A 16,803-nucleotide genomic window follows, 5' to 3' on the forward strand; every position below is an offset into this window, starting at 1 on the left:
TTTTGCCAGCTTCTGTATGGGTGCTTATTAAGCTATGTGAGTTTTATAAAGCCAATGACCTCTTGAAGAAGGCAGTCTTACCTTCAGATGAGGTAACTGACACAGAAAGATGTTAAAAGTACCAGCGGCCACTTAGCTACTAAATGGCAGAGCTGGAACATGAACCACCTCCAGTTCTTTCTGCCCTGCAAAGTTCAATCTTTGAGGCACAGGAGTTAGCCTGTTTGTAAATTTCATTTAACTTCCAGACTTGGACAACTTTCTCTGGGGCGTGGGGGGAATTGGTAGCCCTGTGAGTGGCTCAGAACCCCAAGCTCAGGTGGAGAGAGGGTAAATGATGGGCCAGGTTACACACAGATTATTGACAAAGCTGAATTCCAGCCCTGGGCTCCTTCCAGAAAGTTCCAGAAGAGCTTTGTTATATGCCAAGCGTCCCCTGCAGCCTTAGCACTTGTACAGGCTCTGTAGTCTGACATCTTTGTTTAGAAAGGCCTGGCTCTTGGACATTATTGTGGCTTGGCGAGATTTGGGATCCAGCAGTGGCGCGTGTACTCTGCAAAGGTGACCCTTCCTTTTTTAGGAGAATGATCGATGATCTTGGCTTTGTCTCGGGTTTTAAGAATAACCGTTGGGACCTCTTTTAGACTTAACAGTGCAGCTTAGAAGAATGGCCAAGGCCACGTTCAAGGATGGGTGGGCTTGGTTTAAGATACGGGGCCTCACGCACAGGAGTTAGCGCTTCACACACTAAGGTAGTTCTTCTCAAAAAGACAGTAACACGTGCTGGTGAGGACATCGCAACATGGGGGCCTCATACATCACTGGTGGGAATGGGAAACAGTGCGGCTACTTGGGAAAGCAGTCTGCAGTCTCTTAAAAGGTTAAATGTGAAGTTACACGTGACCCAGCAATTCTGTGCCAAGGTATATATGCCCAAGAGACATGAAGCCGCATGTGCACACAAAAGCTGGTACAAATGTTCATAGCAGCTTTATCACAATAGCCCAAAGTGGCAACAATCCCAGGTTCTGTCACATGACAAAGGGATAAAGAGAGTGTGATGCCCCCATACAGTGGAATATTATTTGGCCACAAAAAGGAGTGAACTCTTACAACGTGAGTTAATTGAAAACATTACGCTCAGAAGAAGAAGCCCGTAGCGGGCCTCACATATAGTTGCATTTATATGAAATATCCAGAAGAGGCAAATCTATTGAGACATAAGATAGATTAGTGGTTCCTAGGTCTGGGGAGGAGGTTGGGGAATGGGGGCAACTGCAGCGTGTGTGGGGTTTCATTTTGGGGTGTTGGTACACAGCTCTGTGAAATTCCCTTAAACCGCCTGGAGTCCTGCACTGAGCAGCTCAGTCCCTTTCCTCACACTGTCTCACGTGTTTCTATTGACTTAGTTTTAAAAAGATTGTTTTTAAAAAGTATGCGATACCGTATGAGGCTATGGAAAGGAAGAGTTACTTTTCTTTTTAAACTTTAAGATATTTTGAAAGTAGTATTTTTGCTTAGTTCTTTTTTTTTTTTTTTTTTTTTTTAAATCTTTTTAGGGCCGTATCCATGGCATATGGAGGTTCTCAGGCTAGGAGTCCAAGTGGAGCTGTCACCGCCGGCCTTCACCGCAGCCACAGCAGTGCAGGATCCTTAACCCACCGAGTGAGGCCAGGGATTGAACCTGTGTCCTCACGGATGCTAGTCAGATTTGTTTCCTCTGCACCATGACGGGAACTCCACTTCCTATTTCTGTAATTTCAGCGTCCGTTTGTGCCTACTTAAAGCTGGGAGACTAACGTAGGGGTCTGTGTTTTTTGTCAAAATTCCCTGGTTTCCATGGAAGGTGAAAACTTGTAAAAGCCTCGTTAATGTGGCTTCACAACCTGTTCTTCACAACCTGTAGTCGACTCTCTGACTTTTGAGACGTATTTATTTTGGCTGCCCTGCGGCAGGTGGAGTTCTCAGGCCAGGGATCGGATCGAGCCGCAGCTGCGGCAGCTCCAGAGCCTTAACCCGCTGTGCCCGGCTGGGGATCAGACCCTCGGCCCAGGCTCCCCAGATGCTCTCGATCCCGTTGCACCACAGCAGGAGCTCCAAGACTTATTTTTATGATCGAAGCGATTTCCCGTGGCTGCCGGTTGTTGCACAGCTTCATTAGTGCTTTCCCGGGGTAGGGGAAGAGTTAGTGGAAGTGTCTGTGGGTTGGCTCGGAAAAAAGTGGGTAGACGCAAACTACTCTATTTAAAGCCTTGTATGACCGTATGACTGAATCTGTTAAAAGTGTGAAATCTTAACGATCATACTGTTTCTGAGCTCGTGGTTTATACCATGAGCACAGGTGTCAGACACACTGAAGAGGGTCCAAGAAATGAAAATGTGATGCCTGCTGTTCCATAAAAGGGCCTTTGGGAGTTCCTGCCGTGGCGCAGCGGGATCGGTGGCGTCTTGGGAGCACTTAGACGCAGGTTCGCTCCCTGGCCTGGCACGGTGCATTAAAGATCCAGCATTGCCACAGCTGCAGCCTAGATCTGATCCCTGGCCTGGGACTCCATGTGCCTCGGGGGTGGCCAAAAAAAGAAAAAAAAATTGGTGCGGTGTCTCGCCTGTGTATTGGGAGTTAATGGTAAGGTGACTGGTCGTTCGTTGAAGGATTGGGTTTAAAGCCTCTTGCTATTAGTGTTTAAGGATTTTCCACAATGTTGAGCACCGTTGTTTTAGTGCTTTACAGTCACGGAAACCAAGTTGTATAAAAATGGTGATTTTTAAAGAACAAATTTATTGCAGTGTAGATGGTTTACACTGTTGTGTCCCTTTCTGCTGTGCGGCATAGAGACCCAGTCACAGGCACACATAGATAGGCGTTCCCTTATCTCACAGTACCTTCCAGCGTGTTCTAGCCCGAGAGACTGGCTCTAGCTGCCTGTGCTGTCCAGTAGGAGTGGGTATCTTTTTACCTTGGTCATGAATGTTTGCTCAAAGTTGATAGAGCTGCTCGGAGGGATATTTTCCTAGAAGGGAGCCGATTTCTTTTTCTTCATTTTGTTTTTCTTGGGAAAATATGAATGCATTTTCTGGGAGGCTGGGGCTGCGGTGTGTATCCCAGATGCTCTGCTTCTGCCTGGAGGCTTTTGAGAAGGGAGCAGGTGGGACAGTCGCGCCTGGTGCTGATGTGGGGGTGGGCTGTCGGCTGGGCTTGGTTGCCCCTGTAACCCCGGCCCTCCCCGCACCCCAAAGGCACCGTGCTCACTCACATGCCCCACCCCAGCCCGCTCTGGCTTGGAGGAGTGCAGAGACCACTGCCAGGGTGGCCTGGAGCCTTGGCACCTCCCGGGGCACGCCAGACACGGTGACTCCAGTCGCGCGAAATTCTGGGAGGGCCTGGACGGTGTAAGCGGCTGTCTCTCTAAACCTTGTTCTCGACACTGAAAATAACGCCCGTGTTTGATCTGAAGCCGTGCAGCTCGACGCTTTGCATTTCCGAAGCCGGTGCCTTTGGATGACCGTAAATTACGGAGCAGGAGGACGTGGTCTTTTCCGCGAGGCACCGAGCTTCTGGGACCTTCGCTGCGAAAACAGTCATCGTCTTCCGTCCCCTAGGAAAGAGGAGCTGCTGCCAAGTGCCTCGTACCTGTGCCCGTGGAGCACTGCGTCTCCGTCCACCGGAGGGGATTCTCTTTTCTGAAACGGACCATCCCATCTCCTTTAAAACAGCGTTATGGAGGCGGTCCCGTCGTGGCGCAGTGGTGAACGAATCCGACCAGGAACCATGAGGTTGCGGGTTCAGTCCTGGCCTCGCTCAGTGGGTTAATGATCCGGAGTTGCCGTGAGCTGGGGTGTAGGTCACAGACGCGGCTCGGATCTCGAGTTGCTGTGGCTCTGGCTTAGGCTGGCGGCTACAGCTCCGATTGGACCCCTAGCCTGGGAACCTCCATATGCTGTGGGAGCGGCCCTAGAAATGGCAAAAAGACAAAAAAAAAAAAAAAAAAAAAAAGACAACCCCCCCCCCCCACGCCAAAAACCAAAAAGCAGTATGGAGATAAAATGCACATACCATATAATATGCCCCTCTGAAGTACACAATTCAGTGGCTTTTAATATATTCAGAGTTGTACATCGATCATAATTCTAGAGTATTTTATCACTTCCAGAAGGAACTCTGTACCCTTGAGCCGTCACCTCCCCACCCCTTCCTCCTCTAGCCCAAAGCAACCACTAAGCTTCTCTCTATCTCTGTAGATTTTTCCTATTCCGAACATGTCATATGAATATTATTTCCCTTTAAACATTTTACGTTAAATATTAAATGCTTATAGAAGGCTTGCTTACTAGGAGGAAACTGATGGTGAATATTTAATTTTGTGTATCTGAATTTTAAAAACGTTTTCAAGTTAGAAAAATCTTTTCCCTTTGTGGCTCAGCGGATTAAGAACCCAGCCAGTATCCATGAAGATGTGGGTTCGATCCCTGGCCTCGCTCAGTGGGTTAAGGATCCGGAGGTGCCGTGAGCTGTGGTGGAGGTCACAGGTGCAGGTCACATCTGGCATTGCTGTGGCCCTGGTGTAGGCCAGCAGCTACAGCTGCCATTTGCCCCCAAACCTGGGAACCTCCATATGCCGTGGGTGCAGCCCCAAAAAGACACACAAATCTTTTTCGAGAAATTATTTTGAAATGATTGACTAATGGAAGGAATGGGCAATATTGATGTAATCAGGACCAGGCCTGTGTAGTCTTTTTGAGTATCAGCCTGCTATTTCAGAGGGTGAGTGGCAGGGCTCTCAAGCGGTTTCCTCCAACCTTGAAGTCTTCCAGACAAGTTCACACTGTTGACAGATACTCCGTTTTGAATGCATCATTCATTTCAGGTGGGCGCTGGCAGGATAGCAAAAATCTTCACTAAAGCAGTAACCGCCAGCTTTGTGAAGCCCCTGCATTTCTTCCGGGGGGCCTGTCTTAAAATTGTTTTAAAATTTGTAGGAATATTTTGTTGGTTTTGCCAGAAGAGGTTTAAAATAGAACTTGGCCTTCGTAGGACGGGGAGTTGAGCCCTGGATGGGGGGTCTTACGGCATCAGAGTTTGGTAACATTTCGCTGGGATCCTGATGTCTGAGGATGTGAAGACGACACAGCCATCCGCAGAAGCAGCTTGTGTATGAAGAGCCGTGAAGGATGCCTGTCTGCCTGGTCCTGGACCCGATATTGTGCAGGGCTGCCAGGCCGAGGGGCTCTATCCACACGTCCATAGCCACAGAATTCGGGTGGGGTCTGGTCCTCTCGCTTGAGGTGCTTGCGGTTGGACAAGGAAACATTACCCAGATCCTGGTACCAACCCTGACTTCCTTTTGCGTACAGATCATTGTTTTAAAAACCAAGGTTTAGGGAGTTCCCGCTGGCCTAGCAGTTGAGGATCTGGCATTGTCACTGCTGTCGCTAGGGTTGCTGCTGTGGTGGAGGTTTGATCCCTGGCCCGGGAATTTCTGCAGACTGCAGGCGCAGCCAAAAAGACCCCAAACAAACTAAGATGTCCATTTCTCACGTGGGACAATGAGCTTTATCACGTCCGGCGAAGGTAAGGTGTATAAAAACCCTTAGCAAGAGCAGTAGATTGTGGAGTTCCCACTGTGGTGCAGCAGGTTAAGGATCTGGTGGTGTTTCTGCAGCAGCTGGGGTTGCCGCTGTGGCGTGGGTTCAATCCCTGGCCTGGGAATTTCCATATACCATAGGTGTGGCGAAAAAAAAGGTCGTTGATCATGTTGAAAGCATTCCCTTTATCTGCTTTCAAACAGCCTCAAGATTTTCTTCTGTTTATGCTGTTTTTATTTATCTGTATTTTCAATAGAAATTGTGCATACAAAGACATAAAATGTGACGGTTTGATACACATAGTGAAACACTACAGCCAAGCTGACGAGCATATAATCTCTTCACACAGCTACCATTCACTCTTTTTTTTTCTTCTTTTTGGTCCATGCCACTGCACGCACAAGTCCTGGGTCCCGGGACTGAACCCAAGCCAAAGCAGTGACAATGCCGGATCCTTAAGCAGCTAGGCCACCACGAACTTCTCATTCTTTTTTTTTTTAAGTGGAGAGGCATATACTCGGTTCATCTCCACACCAGGCGCTCCCATCCTGTATTTCCTGAGCATGAACGGTGTCACAGCATATTGAGAAACCTCCTGTAAATGCCAGGAGCAATGAATGCCCTCAGAGATGCTTGGAGAAGAACCTTTATCAGATGTGCACTGCTCGGCCAGGCTTTTGAGGCATCCCGCAGGTAAAAGCATTCAAATTGGGGGCCTTCGGCACTGTGTGTTTCAGGTAACTGTGAAATGCTTGGGCTTTCTTGAAACGTAGTATTTTTAGAAACAGAAAAGCGTGTCAGCCTCGAGCCGGTTTTGTATGTGATGTTTCTAAGGAAACAGCAAATGTCTAGGAGAACCAGTGGGGATGGTGGTTTCTTTATCAAGTCGATCCTTGTATGGGTGGATGTGGTGCATGCTTTGAATCTGACCAAAGAAAGGTCCCTGCCGTTCTCATTTATAAAAACAGGTGGAGGAGTTCCCTTGTGGCACAGTGGGTTGGGGATCCAGCGTGGTCACCGCAGCCAAAACCCAAACCCAAAGCAAAACAACACCGTTAAAACAGGTATAAAGGCACTGGGTTTGAGTTCTAGCCGGTAGCTTACTTTCCCTCTGCTGTTTCCCAGGTTCTGTGTAGCTCTTCCTGTCTGCTGTGAACTTGAGCCCTTCCAATTCTTAGGGATAAAAAGAAGGGAGCATCAGGAGTTCCAGCCATGGCGCAGTGGTTAACAAATCCGACTAGGAACCATGAGGTTGTGGGTTCGATCCCTGGCATTGCTCAGTGGGTTAAGGATCCGGTGTTGCTGCAACCTGTGGTGTAGTTTGCAGACGTGGCTCGGATCCCTCGATGCGGTGGCTGTGGTGTAAGCCGGTGGCTATGGCTCTGATTAGACCCCTGGCCTGGGAACCTCCATATGCTGCGGGAGCAGCCCTAGAAAAGGCAAAAGATGGAAAAAAAAAAAAAAAAAAAAAAAAAGGGAGCATCAGGCTTTGTGAAAAACACACGTTAAAAGTGAACCAGAACTGGAGGCTAGGGTCGGTGTGACAGTGGAGTGCACTATGGTTCCAAATCAGATCTTGGAACAGAAATGGGTCCCATCGCAGGAAGTCCCGGTGAGCTTTGAACTCTGTGATTGGGTAGTATTGTGTCAGTGTCATTTAACTGGTTTTGATCATTGTGCTGTGGCCATAGGGTCCTGTTGCAGGGGAACTGGGTGAAGGTATGTGGCGGACTCTGTACAAAGTTTGCAGCTCTTCTGCAAGTATAAACTCATTTCACAATAAAAATATGTTAAAAAAAACCAGGAGTATCTGGGAGAATGAGACCTAAATGCTCTTCCCTTTCTGTCGGAAGCTTTGGAAAGGAAGCTTTGGAAAGCGTTGGGTCCTTGCTGCAGACAGATGTGTTTTGAAGGGGTGGCGATCAGGGGAGACTGGACCCGTGTCTTCCAGTATTGATTGTGCTGGTCACATGGGAAGGCTGGACCCCTCAGACAGCGGCACCGGAGTTTGCTGGCCTGCCGTCATCCGATCGGTTTGTGTTGATGCGGAAAAAGTGGCAACGTGGGCTGCAGAAAGTTCTGCGGTCAGAGTTCAGTCATGTGAGCTCTCGTGCGATTATCCACAAAGGAGCATCTGAGGGTTCATTCTGCTGCTTCTGGCTGAGTCACTCAACAGACAGCAAAAGCCACCTCGGAAATGCCCGTCAGCGCCCCTTTCAGGAGGGACAGTGCTTAGAGAGGACAAAGGGAGCCGTTCCACCATTGTAGGGATGCAGGGTGGATGTTGTGCAGAGACGCTTCCTGAAAGGCAGGAGGTTAGGTTTTATCATGTAAATGCTGATCTGTGCTTTTCTCCACATGAAAGCCAGCTCTTCCAAACTTCGGCAGCAGGCTTTTGGCCACCCTACCTGTTTTCCATTGGATGCTCTACGGGAGGGATCGGGGAGGTGGGGTGTTGTTGCGGGCGGTTGGGCGGTTCGGAGGGGATGATTCTCTGTATCTTCGGTGTTCGCACCCCACAGGCCCCCGAGGAGTGGTGGCTGGGTCCGGCTCTCAGACCTGCCTGCGTCCGGATGACAGCAGAGAGGGGCCCAGCTCTGTCACATAAGGTCTGCATCCGCATCAGTGGTCCCCGAACTTGATCCCTTGTCCCTTCAGTAAAAGTCTTGACTGTGAACCTGTCATACGTCTGCTTAATTATCTACACTTATGTGTTACAGTCATTAGTTATGACATCAAGAACCAGTACGTATTTACCAAGATTCTCGGTTAAGAATTAGGGTTGGAAATCCATATGGCTGGTAGTTTTTTTCCTTTTTCTTTTTTGTCTTTTTAGGGCTTCACCTGCAGTTTATGGAGGTTCCCAGGCTAGGGGTTGAATCAGAGCTGTAGCCACCAGCCTACACCACAGCCACAGCAACACCGGCTCCTTAACCCACTGAACGAGGCCAGGGATGGAACCCACGTCCTCATGGATGCTAGTCGGGTTCATTAACCGCTGAGCTATGATGGAAACTCCCTGCTGGTAATTTTTTTCATTTTTGAATGTTTTTTTTTGGCTGATTTTATCAAAATCAGAACTAACTACCAGAAAAGTAGTTTGGAAGAACTTGTATTTCCTAGAAGGGTCAATTCTCCTGCTTATCCTCTTGGCCTTAGTTTATCACTTTCGATTTGCGTTTTGCTTCATTGCCTGATTCTTGAGCTACTTGTTTTTATTTTTGTCACATCTGCAGCACATGGAAGTTCCAGGGCCCGGGATCAAATCCTAGCTGCCGCTGCCACCTGCGCCACAGCTGCGGCAACACCAGGTGCATAACCTGCTGCACTGCAGTGGGAACTCCCACCCGTGTCCTGTTTTAGAGTCCACATGTAAGTGATACCGTGTGGTATTTGTCCTTGTTCTTTTGGGGAGGGTCAGTTTAGTTGGAATTAGAGAAATTCATCATAAATGCACCTCTCTGGACACTGACGCTGTCACTCCCTGAGTGCCTGGGAGGAAACGCACAGGCTCCAGGGCCCCAAGGTGAACTTGGGTGTAGGGCATTGGTCTGCGTTTTATAGCCTGCCGCTTCCACCTGCAGACTTGCCGCCCTGAGAGCGTGAGGCAGGGCCAAGGTGTGCCAGGTGTGCCAGGCACCTGCTTTGGGTGCTGGTGAGAGAACAGAGCCGGGCCTACATCCACCTTCAATTCAGCGCGACTCCCCTACCGCCCAAGGCCCCTGCAGACTCTTTCCCGCAGCATAGCAAGAACCTTGAACTTGGTCCAGATAGTAACTAGACTGTTAGCCACCTGTGAACCCGAAGTCTGTGTCTGTCTCCCCCATCGTCTCCCTCCTTCCTCCCTGGTTTTGGACCATCAGCTTCTCCTCCTCTTGGCCTCTGCTTTGACTTGCCCGAGGGTGCTTGGCGCTGTGAATAATACATGATCTGAAAACTGAGTTGCAGGTGCCCTTCTGTAAAGGAACAGTCCTTTAATCACCCCATCAGCGAATGACTCCTTTCTTTCTGTTCCCGCAGAGGGCGAGGTTTGGGGAAGCGTTGTTGTCTGGCCCCTGAAACCTACCCGGAGCTCTGAGCGCCTGGAAGCGGTGCTCTCGCTCCAGCAGAGCGAGGCTGGGTGCTGGGTGGTGTCATGACGGCGTCCCCAGGATTCCGTTTCTGGGAAAACGGCCTCGCGTTAATTTTTAATGTTTCTTCGGTAAATGAAGAGTCCATTCCTCATTCCAGTGTGGCTGTATCAGAGAAGCCGAATTATTTCCTATGACCACCACATCGAGGGCCCACAGCCACACCAACGGCTCCCACGGTTCCCTGTGCTGTTGTCACAGGGCTTCACCGCCAGTCGTATTTGAGTAAAGCTGTGTTCACTGTGTGCTGCGCTTGGATACTGCCGGAGAACTCATGTTAAGGACGGGAGGGAGTGCGTGTGGCCGTATGAGTTACTCTCTGCGTGGGGGTCTTGACTTGGGTCAGCCAAGCTTATAAGCCAAACACGGTCCATGTTAGGAAGCCAGGAAACTCCGAGGCAAAGCCCGACAGACATCAGGGGACAGATTCCCACGAGTGTCTTCAGCAGTCTTCTTCCTCCGTTCTGGGCAGATGTGCACACATGCACATCTGGCACTCGCACCCAGTGCTTTATAATGGCGAGTGAACATCTGTCTCCTTTGAGGGTTCGAGAAGGTAGTGTGTGTCCTTACACCTGTCCCACCAAACTCCAGCCACAAGCCAGTATGGAACTTTGAGGAAAAGTTGAGAAAGCTTGCTGTTGCTAATCAGCTCCTGGCCATTTTGTCATGTTCCTACCTCCAAATTTCTGAGGCCCCTATATTTCAAGTTTTGTAGTCCATTTGATAGTATTTTCTTTGGATGGTTCGCTGGCATCATACAGTGTTGCAAATTTTTTTTTTCACATGTCATGTGCTTAACCAGACAAGGAGCTATTTTTAATACAGTGCTGCTGTTTGCTATCAAGTAAAAAAAAATGAGTGTTTAATAGAAACCAACCTATGATGTTGAAGAATTTTGGACTGGTGGATTGCTTTATAAGAAAGTTGGCTGACTTTGTTTTTTTGTTTTTTTTTTTTTAATTATATTTTTTTGTTTTTTGTTTTTGTTTTTTCTTTTTTCTTTTATTACTCAAATGAATTTATCACATCTGTAGTTGTATAATGATCATAACAATCCAATTTCACAGGATTTCCATCCCATAACCCAAGCACATCCCCCCATGACTTTGGCTTTTTTTTTTTTTTTTCTTTTTCTAGGGCCGCTTCCACAGCATATGGAGGTTCCCAGGCTAGGGGTCTAATCGGAGCTGTAGCCGCTGGCCTACACCACAGCCACAGCAATGATGGATCTGAGCCGCCTCTGCGACCTACACCGCAGCTCACGGCAATGGTACTCGTTAACCACTGAGCCACGATGGGAACTCTCATGACTTTGGTTTTAAATCGTGATGCTTTCTGTATAAATAGCTTGCAGATAATGGACTTAGCAGATACCGCGTTGCTAAGCAGCTGAAGATCAAACAGCCGTCAGATGGTCTTTTCAACTGTTGTGCTAAGGGCCTCCTGCGTTTTGATATTTTGAGTGACTATGATTAGACAGAGTGAAAACAATAAGAATGTCTAGGTTTTTTGAGAAACTCACGTGCTGTTTACTTTGTGAACTATATCGGGTATTTAAAAAATGAGAACAGCATAAAAATGTGTCCAGGAGTGCCCATCATGGCGCAGTGGTCAGCGAATCCAACTAGGAACCATGAGGTTGGGGGTTTGGTCCCTGCCCTTGCTCAGTGGGTTAACGATCCGGTGTTGCCGTGAGCTGTGGTGTAGGTCGCAGACGCGGCTCGGATCCCACATTGCTGTGGCTCTGGTGTAGGCTGGCTGCTACAGCTGTGATTCAGCCCCTAGCCTGGGAACCTCCATATGCCTCGGGTGTGGCCCTAGAAAAGGCAAAAAGACCAAAAAAAAAAAAAATTGTGTCCACACACATCCAGGGAATAATAATATTTAACAGCATTAATAATGTAATGAACAGAGCTGACTAAGTGCCAGAGCTATGTCCTAACTTCTAAGATGTGGTCTCTGCTTAGGAAGACTGTGCAGGTAGTTTCTGACTAAAAAGTGAATTGTGTTTAAAACCCTTGTCCGGGTTTATGTAGCCTATGAATTATCACGTGCACTTTTGTGAAATCTTTGCAACATGGCATCAGTGCCGATGGTTTTGTTTTTTTGTTCCTTTTTAGGGTCACACCTGTGACATATGGAGGTTCCCAGGCCAGGGGTCAAATCAGAGCTGCAGCCACTGGCCTACACCACAGCTCGCGGCAACGCCAGATCCTTAACCCACTGTGCAAGGCCAGGGATCCAACCTGCGTCCTCCTGGATCCTAGTCAGATTTGTTTCTGCTGAGCACAACAGGAACTCCACACTTGGTGAATTTTAATGTTACCGTTGTTTGCATTTTAGTGTACATGTTTGGCAATAATTTCCCCCTAAACTTTGTACGTATACTTGAGTTTAAAAAACAAACAGGTTTCGAGTTGCATTAGCGATTAACCAGCAGTGTGGAAATCGAGTAGGCTGAGGCAATTTAAGGAACAAACGCAAACATTTTCTTTTTGCAGAACTTGGTGCATAAGATTTAATTTTAGTGTTTGCCTGAGGTTATCATGGAGACATTTCAATTACTACGTATTGATTGGAAAAGCGGTGAGAAACAACTAGCAGGGTAAACTGCTTTTCTTTATTTTATCTTATTTATTTCCTGAAGAGCCAAAGGAGGGAAGGCAGTCAGGGAAAGTGGGCAAAGAAACCTGGTTCGGGGTCTTGGCTCCCCCAGTTTCCAGCTGAACGATTGCGCGGGAATTTGTCTGGGGCTGCGTTTCGTGGTTGATCCGGGGAAGCGCGCTTCCTTGAAGGCGTCTTGTGACATTAAATGACGTGCCAAACGGGCACACGTCCGGAACGTGATGCCCTGGGCTTGGCGCCCGTCCCATCCTCCTCGACACATCACGAAGGCTGCTTTCCTTTCCTTTTTTTCTCTGGCGTTGCGTGCAATACGTAGAACATAAAATGCATCGTTTTCACTTTCAAGTGCACGGTTCAGCTGGCTTGGGTCACTCACATTGTCCTGCAGACAATTCCCAGAACGCTCTTCATCTTCCCCCACGGAGACTTCCCGTCCATCCAACAACTCCCCCTCCCCGTTCCCTCCCCAACACCCCCACCGACCCCCCCCCCTTCTCTCTGCTCCTGCCTCCAGCAGACACCTCAAGTAATGGTCTCACTGCCCCACTGGCTCCACCGCTGCAGGGACTTTGAGGTCTCTGTCAGGCTGTCCTTTTATCTCCTGGGGTTTCCATCCTTGGATGTTTCTGTGCTTTGTCTTAGGTCTACTGTGCATCACAGCCAGACCACTTACGCAATAGCTGTAAAAGCACAAAGGCAGTTCCCGTGACCCTCTCCCTCCCTGTTTCTGCAGCATCATCGTCTTCCCCGGATGGTCCTGGGACAGTCGCAGTGTTCGAGGGCCAGGATGGAGAGTCACAGGGCTGAGAGGAAGTGTGGTGGGATGGGGCTTGGGCTTGAATCAGCCCTGCCTTGGCACGCAGGTGGTGTCTGCTGCCCTGGTTCAGCCTCTCATTTCTCCACGGCTCCTGGGACCACCCCACCCCCGCCCAGCTCCCTCACTGGTTCTCTTCTGGTCCCTTGTCATCCAGGAAGAACATGTAGGGCGCTGGGATTCTCTGTCCAGGGACTGTCACTGTTCATGTCTTGTCCTCAGTAAGAGGTGCGAGGCTGTGGTCATTTTGTCCCTGCTTCCTGTCCCATTGCTGCGTGGCTGCAGTTGCTCCTGGGGCTCTAATCAATGCTTTTCCCCTGGGATGTGGCTTCTTCCTGCTACAGCCTTTGGTGCTAAAGTCTTTCAAGGTCTTTTAAGGTTCGGGTCTCACATCTCTTAAGAAGCATATCTTTAATCTTCCATCCCCTACCCATCTTCTGGGCAGGACCAGCCCCCTCCCAGCCCTGCAGGCTGCAGGACTTTCCTGCTGGGGACTTAGCCTGTCCTGTTGCATCTATTTGATGCCTGACATGGCATCTGTGCCCTACCATCCTTGATGGCAAACTGTCACTTTCCGTAGCCTGCTTGCCAGCACCCAGCACAGTCCCGGGCCAGTGGGTCACAGAAAGTCTTTGCTGATTGACTTTGCTCTGCAGGTGAGGGTCAGAACTAAGCAGAAAATCGGAATTGGCTTCAGATGTTATTCTGAGATTTCCCTTCCTGCTTAATTGCTTATTGAACAAAGTCAAACACTCCCTCCCCCCAAGCAGTTACTTAAGCCTTAAAAATTGATGTCTTGCGTGGTTTTGATGTTGTGCTTCTATATATAAAACACTCTTGAAAAGGGGGCCACTGAGTAAATGCTTTTAACGTCAGTTTTTTTCAGATTTAGAAGATTGATATCTGCCCTCAGAGGCAGGTGCCTTTGGCATTTAATGTGATAGCTGGCATCCTTAGTTGTTTGTTTCAGTTGAAGTGTAAGATTCGTTCATCCGACAGATTTATTTTTAGTCGCTAGTACACCGAAGTCACTGTCCCCCTTGGGGACCCAGTGGGAAAGCAAGGCATTGCAGTCGAGCTCCTATCATCTTGGGACTCTCCTTTCCCGAACTCTGCTTTAGCTTTTTGGGTGGTTTGGGTGCATGTGTTGACTTTGAGAGCACCCATGCTATCCAGGCCTGGATAAGCTAGTTTCAGTCTGCTTTCTGTCCCCCACCCCCGGCTCTTAGAAGTTCCAGAAGGGGGGGACTCAGAGTCGCTTCTGGTATGTCCTTCCCTGGTGAGTCGTGCTGTTTGTGGCTTTCATTCCCATGGCACCTTCCCACGTCCAAGGAGAGGCTGGGTGTGGGGGAGGTGGTGCTGGAGTCCCCACCTCACAGATGAGGAAACTCACAAGAAAAAGGTACATAACTCTCCTCGAGCCCCACAGTCCATGGAGGACCACGGAGGCATCTGCCAGAGGTGTAAAACAATAAAAACAATGAAAAGCCCATTGGCTATGTATTGTCCTTGTGCACCAGCAGTGGTCAGCAGTGTTGGCAGTAAACATACTCCTCCCTGAAAAAGTTTTCAGTTGGCCTAAGTTCTCAACAATTGCAGCAGTGATTATTTAGTTTTAGAGATTTTATATCTATCTCTCTCTATATATAGATACAGATAGTATATGCTTCAAACTAGCACATTTTTATTGCTCTTAAATAAGTATTCTATTCAATGTGGGAATTGATTAGAAGCATTCTCAGGTAACCCCCTGGCCCCCAGTATACTAAGACTAGATTTAATAAAAATCTTAAAATGAAAACGTTCTCATAATTATTCGTTGTTTTAAAATTGGAGACCAACTATAATGGAAAAAAATCATTTATGTAATGAAAAAATAAAATAAAATTGGAGAGCAAATTGGGAAAATAAAACCTAAGAGTTTTATTTTCTATTAACTATTTAGTATTTTATTTTTATTTTTATTAACTATTTAGTAGTTGTCCAAATTGTGTTTTTTTTTTTTGCAGATGTTATGGTTTTGTCAAATTTCACTTCTTTTTTTTTATTACTCAAATGAATTGATCACATCTGTAGTTGTGTAATGATCATAACAATCTGATTTCACAGGATTTCCATCCCACAGCCCAGGCACATCCCCCCACCCCCCAAACTGTCTCCTCTGGAGACCATAAGTTTTTCAATGTCTGTGAGTCAGCATCTGTTCTGCAAAGAAGTTCAGTCTGTCCTTTTTTTCAGATTCCACATGTCAGTGAAAGCACTGAATGTTGCTGTCTCATTGTATGGCTGACTTCACTTAGCATGATAACTTCTAGGTCCATCCAGCTAAAAATGCTGGTATTTCATTCCTTTTGATGGCTGAGTAATATTCCATTGTGTATATGTACCACATCTTCTGGATCTATTCCTCTGTCGATGGACATTTCAGTTGTTTCCATGTCTTGGCTAATGCAAATAGTGCTGCAATGCACATTGGAGTACATGTGTCTTTGTGAGTTGTGGTTTTCTCTGGATAAGTGCCCAGAAGTGAGATTGCTGGATCAAATGGTAGTTCTATGTTTAGTTTTCTGAGGAATCTCCATACTGTTTTCCACAGTGGTTGCACCAATTTATAATCCCGCCAACAGAGTAACAGGGTTCCTTTTTCTCCACACCATCTCCAGCACTTATTGTTTGTAGACTTTTTTTTTTTTTTTGGTCTTTTTGCCTTTTCTAGCGCCGCTCCCGCGGCATATGGAGATTCCCAGGCTAGGGGTCTAATTGGAGCTGTAGCTGCTGGCATACACTAGAGCCACAGCAACGCAGGATCCGAGCTGCGTCTGCAACCTACACCACAGCTCACAGCAATGCCAGATCCTTAACCCACTGAGCAAGGCCAGGGGTTGAACCACCGCGCCATAATGGGAACTCCTATTTGTAGACTTTTGGATGATGGCCATTCTGGCTGGTGTGAGGTGGTACCTCATCGTGGTTTTGATTTGCATCTCTCTAATCTGAGTGATGTTGAACATCTTTTCATGTGTTTCTCGGCCATCTGTATGTCTTCTTTGGAGAACTGTCTGTTTAGATCTAATGCCCATTTTTTGATGGGGTTGTTTTTTTGGTATGAAGCTGCAGAAGGTGTTTGTAAATTTTGGAGATGAATCCCTTGTCAGTTAATTCACTCGCAAAGATTTTCTCCCATTCTGTGGGTTGTCTTTTCGTTTTGTTTAGGGTTTCCTTTGCTGTGCAGAAACTTTGAAGTTTGAGTAGGTCCCATTGGTTTATTTTTGTTTTTATGGTCAGTAGTCTAAGAGGTCAAATTTCACTTCTGAATTCCCTGACAGTTACTGACCCAAGCACGGTGGCAGCCTCTAGCCAAATGGACAAAGTTCAGATTGCTGTGTAGACAGAAAAATGATGGAACGGATAATTGTGCTTTTTCTCATGCTGTGATTGTTTATATATTGGCATGATTAGAGAAAACTTAATAAAGACAGTGGTTGCTGCTTTCTGGTCAGGTTTTGTGTTTCAATTTCATGATTGTGACTGAAGGTCATTTTGCACACCTAGAGGGGACGACTAAAACCCAGTTTTTGGAATTCCTGCCGCGGCACAATGGGATTGGTGGTGTCTCTGCAGCCCCGGGACGTGGATTCGATCCTTGGC

The 16,803-nt window shown here is 47.6% G+C and overlaps 1 protein-coding gene across 18 annotated transcripts in view; it reads left to right on the forward strand.

The window, feature by feature from the left end:
• The window catches only part of LOC100523747 (phospholipid-transporting ATPase IB), a 516,337-nt gene that overhangs the window by 76,309 nt on the left and 423,225 nt on the right, over positions 1-16,803 (forward strand). The window lies entirely within an intron of this gene.

Source organism: Sus scrofa, chromosome 11 (assembly GCF_054392235.1).
Source record: "Sus scrofa isolate SSC_HxYL_T2T_F1_AM1 chromosome 11, Sscrofa_HxYL_maternal_Yorkshire_Landrace_v2.0, whole genome shotgun sequence".
NCBI lineage: Eukaryota > Metazoa > Chordata > Mammalia > Artiodactyla > Suidae > Sus > Sus scrofa.